This window comes from Homalodisca vitripennis, chromosome 3 (genome assembly GCF_021130785.1).
Source record: "Homalodisca vitripennis isolate AUS2020 chromosome 3, UT_GWSS_2.1, whole genome shotgun sequence".
In the NCBI taxonomy this organism is placed as follows: Eukaryota; Metazoa; Arthropoda; class Insecta; order Hemiptera; family Cicadellidae; genus Homalodisca; species Homalodisca vitripennis.
In genome coordinates, this window is record NC_060209.1 from 102235703 (window position 1) to 102241740 (window position 6038).

The 6038-nt window shown below is 35.6% G+C and overlaps 1 long non-coding RNA gene across 1 annotated transcript; it reads right to left on the reverse strand.

Annotated features, from left to right (window-relative positions):
* Positions 1–4416: 4416 nt before the first annotated feature.
* On the reverse strand, positions 4417–4975 carry LOC124358701. Its single transcript, XR_006922057.1, has 2 exons — positions 4770–4975; positions 4417–4525 (listed from the first exon to the last, which is right to left on the reverse strand). It is a non-coding gene; the product is annotated as an uncharacterized LOC124358701 (long non-coding RNA).
* Positions 4976–6038: the final 1063 nt, after the last annotated feature.

Consider the following 6038-nt stretch of genomic DNA (forward strand, 5'->3'; position numbering starts at 1 on the left):
AAAAGCAAAGGCCCAAGGAGGGAACCCTGGGGGACTCCAGAAACCACAGTGAAAGCTGTGGATTTCAAACCTCTGTATCTAACCACCTGATGATGATCACTCAAATAACTTCGAAACCATCGTAGCATGGGACAAACAACGCCCAAACTACTAAGCTTGGCTAGCAGATGTTCATGGCTAACCTTGTCAATCGCCTTAGATAGGTCTATGTAGACACCATCAACTTGACTTCCTATATTGAAAGCAGATATGATGTCACCCTGATAAATAATGAGAATCGTGGCGGTTGATCTTCCTCTCAAGAAACCATGCTGAGCAGTGAATATAGTGTTCTTGACAAAAAGAGAGTCTATTGAAAACCAAGGTTTCAAACACCTTAGCTAGAGTCGATTGAATTGAGATAGGTCTGTAATTTTTTATGTCTGAGCTGTTTCCACTTTTATATATGGGCGTAACGTAGCTAGTATTCAGGCAGTGAGGGAAAAACCCCAACCGCAAAAACTCATTGAAATATAAAGTTAAGTGAGGAGCTAGAATAGAGCTACAGTATGTTAATATTGACGGAGGTATCTCATCAGGTCCCGCTCTTTTATTGACATTCAGGGAGGACAGCACTCTCTTAAGTTCCACGGAAGAAATAGAAAATTCTGCAAGAGAAAATGCAGTTAACTGGTCCTCATATGAAGGACACTCAACATGCATCTGGTAGACAGATGAAAAAGTTCGCATATATCTTGCGGGTCATCTACAGCCCTATCGTTTAGATGCATTGTGTCATTTATCCCTGTTTTGCTCTTTGTGTTGTTAATGTGAGCCCAAAAGGCCTTAATATTATGTTGCATGGCGCTTTCAACTGAACACAAACATTAGACTAGGAGCAAAATATTTCAGAGCTTGTCTGTCTGTAAATACTATTGTGGTTGTACATAGGTCCAATTTGTCCCGAGTTCAATAAAAAGTGTAAATACGTAAACTGAAATATTCATCTTGTTTTTCGAAAATTAAATGTGTTATTTAAAGAAACGTTTCTCAAAGGGGTATAGTAGGGGGGTCTTAAAATAAAGTTCACTGATTATTGTATAATGAGTCATATACTAAAGCGATATAATGACATTTATTGGTTGATTCCATACCAACGACAGATTTCCATCCATCATTCTGTTATAGATAAAGAAAGCGAAGACCTAAATTAGAGGTGGTGAATCAAACGAATTGTCTGAGCTTCAATCGTCCAAACTTAAACGGAGGAAAACACTTTTATGTGTAACCTTTCATTTAAAGTCAAATCGAAGCAAAACCAGAAGTTTTATCTAAAATATGATGGTTAAAGTGTGAAATGTTTTAATCAACACACAATTTCATATAAATACTTTTCTTATCTCTAAAGTTTGGCTCTTCTTTGGGAGGCTGTGGCCAAACCCATTGTTGTATTAGAAACTCGTTTATACTTAAAATTAGATAAGCTGAAAATGTCTAAAGGTTTTTTTATTGCTTACGCATTAGATGTTCAATGACATTACATATCGAAACAAGGACAATTTTCAACACTTCTTATTATTAACTGTTAAATGACCATATAGGTTACTAGCAATTAACCGTGGCCTTGCACGCTATTTCCTATTGAAAAACAGGTAAGTTATAGGCGAATCTTATTGAAATGGTATATTAAAAATTAAAAAACGTTAAGGTCACTGGAGGTATACTGATCTCCCGATTTATTTCAAAATAATTGGACTTCAAGTTTAAAGAGCAATTTCCCTGAAAAAATAATGAAGCCAGTGAAACAGTTTTTTATGAGTAACATTGTGATACACAAACTTCAGTGTAACATTAAACAATATCTGAAGAAATATTTGAAATAACGCCAGTATAACTTGACACATTATAGGCCAGAGTGGTGTAATATTTTTAATAGTAATCTTACTGTCCTTACATATGATTTAATATAATTGAGCCCAATGATAGATTTGAATACAAAAGAGACATTTTGAGGATACATATTATTTCAATGTTAATTGTTAAGAGGTTTAAAAGCTTATCACAATTGCAGCTGACCCTTTTTTCAGAAATAAAGTGAAAAGAGACATTTCTACTACGAATCAATTCTATTTAACCTCTTAATGCCCACTACATGATGCAGTATATAAAAAAAATTATTTTATGCTAAAAGTTACTTTAAATGGTACTTAGATGACCTGTAATTTTTTTCAGATTTTTAAATTTACTATTTAACCAAATTTTGGGTAAGTGCCCAAATCTGGCACATTGGGCAATAGAGAAAATAGTGCACTTTAGAGAAAGTAAAACAGGACATAAGAAAAACTAATAGTATATTGCTTCTCATAATTACAGTATATTTAGAATTATAAGTAAAACACATTACTACACAGTATAAGGAGCACCTTACAAGTGGAAATCCACAAAACAGTTTCTTTCCTTTGTTTAGGCAGAGGTGAACTTTACACTTTTCACACATAATGGATGATTTCTGCTTGCAGAAGGGATGCTTGCATCTCTGCCTATCTTCGACAACAGATGGCCAATGTCCAACTCCATCTTTTCTAACATCTGGTATAGGGATATTGACACATGGAACTTTCTTCTTTTTCTTTGAAAATTCGTTCTCTACCCTGTCCCTGTTGATGGCCTTCCTCTTTTTATTGGGTCAGCTCCTAAGTTACAAAGAGACTCGGCCACCTCACACCGGAAAGCTAGCAAATCCATTACTCCCTGCTTAGCAATTCCATTATGTTGACAGTCTCGTCTGAAGAGAAGCCATCCATTGACAATACTTACGTCAACAAAGTGGAAGAAAAACCTCAAATAAAACTTCCGAGATCTTAGATTAATTCGGTAGTAGCTGATAAGTCCATCTAGAAGGTCCACTCCCCCCATGAACTTATTGTATGTTGTAACGATTTTAGGGCAAGTGACATCAATCTGCTCACGACCTTTAGAGTCAAAGCGTTGCACAGTGTTGATAGGGCAAGCAGACTCAAAAGTTGACGCAAGAGGACACCCCTCGATTGTCTAACCATTTTACAGCCCTAATTTTTACCCCATCAATTGTTGCCTCTTTTTTCCTCATAAGACCCACGGCCTTTCTTTTTCATTTCTTGGTCAGATGAAAACAACAAGCCTGGAAATCGTCCTAGTCGAATGGTCCCCGAGGGATTGGAAACCAATATTTGCTAGAGTCACTAAGAGAGCTGGTGATGAGTACCCAGTTATCAAAATAGATTAAGAATTTGTTTTTCATTACGAGGCAAGTGTTCAACCAGTCGTAAAACAACATTTGAACTAGCTCCAATGTCAGGTAGGGAAGTAGCAGGTAGTATGCGACCAGTGTAGATCTCAAAATTGTGAATCAGACCCTTGCTGTCACAAAGTACAAACAGTTTGTATCCCCACTTGTGGGGTTTCAATCGGGTTGTACTGTTTTAGTAAAGATGTGCCTTTGAAGGGCACAATCTGTTCATCAACACAGAGCATTTGTTCCTCAATAGGAATGTTTTGAATTTGTTTTGAAGAGCATCAACTAGTGGGCGGATTTTAAAATAGCCTATCTTTGTTTGGATCATTCTGTAATGGCATGTGATCATTGTTATTGAAGTGCAAAGTTGGCCTTCAGTTCCTCCCATCTGTTACGTGACATAACATGTGCAACCTTTTCTACTCGTGTATTTCCATTCCAATACATCCTACTCCTAGGTAGACCATAAATGCTCATGTAGATGCAAAGCCTATAAACTGCTCTACTTCCTTCTCTGAGGTATTCAAGGGTTTATTCGGATTTTTTTGGACACTATACAAGTTTGACTGAGTAGCAATCAAAGTTAAAGGTCATTGTCAAAAAAATCTTTGAAGTAGTCAACTGGAGACTGAAGTACATGTTCGTTACTTAATTCTAGCATTGGCGGAGAAGGTTTCTCACTGTTATCTGGATTCACTTCATTCCAAGCAGGTGCTGGTTTTTTTGGAATCTTCTTTTTTGTGGCTGTAGACGTTGAAGGGATGTTCTCTTCGTCTTCATCTGTGACAATCACTGGAGCTCGCTGCATTGTTCACTGAAACAAAACAAACTCGCTGTTGCCTTGCTTTTTTTTCAAACCACAAAAAAGTATGTATTTTCACACTAAAATAAATAACATATTGAGGTCTTTACTAGTATATAACAGCACCGCTGAAACAATTTTCTATACAGCCTAGTGTAACATAATCTGAATTATCCTAACCGTGTGCATTAAAAATGGTGCTGTCATAACAAGAAAAGACATATAATAAACAGAACATAGCCTATTAGTATTGAATATAAATTTAGATTAGTAAGTATGAGCCTAACTAAGTTAATTATGGAATTAATGGTATAAATAAACTTACAAAATAAGGCTAACTTGTTCTTTTTGTCACGGCCAGGGGTGTAATCTGGATCCTCATCTGAGTCATCCACCAAACTGTCTTCACTGTCATCGGGGGGTAAAAGCGAAGTTGTGTTGTTATGTCTTCTTAGTCGACAATGTGACATCTGACAAAAATAAACATTGTTGTACAAAAAGCTTGTAGGTTTGACTTTAATGCCCAATGTGCCATTTTTTGGGACGAACTGAAAAACTGCAGTTTTACAGTTGTGCCCAATGTGACAAATTTGGCACAAACCTAAAAAGCATCATAAAACATAAACTAGACATATTTTATGAACTAAAACTACTGTAAACACACTTTCAGTTAACTATGTAAACTAGACCATATTTTATAAAAAGGGTACTTACTTTTTTTCTGCTAAATACAGGTATGAAGACTTAGAGGTTATGAAGAATTGGTGTTTACTGTGTATGGTAGATCTGCTCACTGGCTGTAGTTCACATAACTGCCACCAGGCAACAGCACAGTACAGTAAATTATTGAAAATAGTTCCATATGTGTCACAATGGGCATTTAAGGTTGTAATTTTCATTCTGACACTATACTACATGCATAAAATCGGTATGTGACAAATTTGGCACAGTGGGCGTTAAGAGGTTAAGAAGCAATATTAGAGTGTGATTTTTTGTCAATATCGGAAACATATAAATACCCGATTTAATAAAATAATGTCTATCTTCGCCCCTAATAATCTTAATCTGGTGTAAGTTATTACTGTCGCGCCGTTAGAGTTTGCACTATTGTCCCAAAATAAAAACATAAATAGACCTGAAAAGTCTTCTTCGGTCACACAGTGTCTAGTTTCATTCATAGTACTGTATTCCGGCGTAAGGCATTTCTAGTGCCGTAGTAGCGCTCTCAGTGTTGTCCTAAATGTAATGAAACTAATTAGACTAGCACTAGACTTCACGTTTATAGCTTTATTTATTATTCTGTCTATGTTTGACTGTGAGTATCTCATTGAATGCACGAATCGATATGCAGTGGCAAATATTAAATTTGCCAGTCATTTAGTCAGTTGGAGATAGTGCAAAACCGGTTTACATACAACATTTTGTCCGGTTTACGCCTAAACGTGCACTAATGGGTTTCTTGTAAATGCAGTATGTATGCTCATTAATCAAAATAGTTGAATCCAAGAGGAGACAGGTTTCGATCAAATTTAATTTCAGTAATAATTATTAAATGGTTCTCGATATTGCTTCATTGAAGCGATTTCAGAGAAAATTAATTAATTTAATCTATAGATTGATACTAAAATTAATTTACTTCAGTTACGTATGATAAAAATCGATACAAATAAAAAACCGAATGCAGATACAGGTTTAGTCATTTTGCTAAATTGTTACGCTAATTATGCTAGTTGTTCCAGTGTGGTTGGCGTTACATTTTACTGTCTGAAAGGTCAGTGTAACATTGGAAGAGTTATTTAAAAATTCAGAATTTAATTCGCAACTATATAATGTCAGATATGCAGTTTTATTTACTTCTGAACATTATCCTAATCAAAATATTATTGAGTATTTTGCCATAATTACTAAACTATCCAACGGTAAGTATATGATTGGTCATTCCGAGATAATGTGTGAGTTAGCGTGGAGAAGTAAACAAGAGAA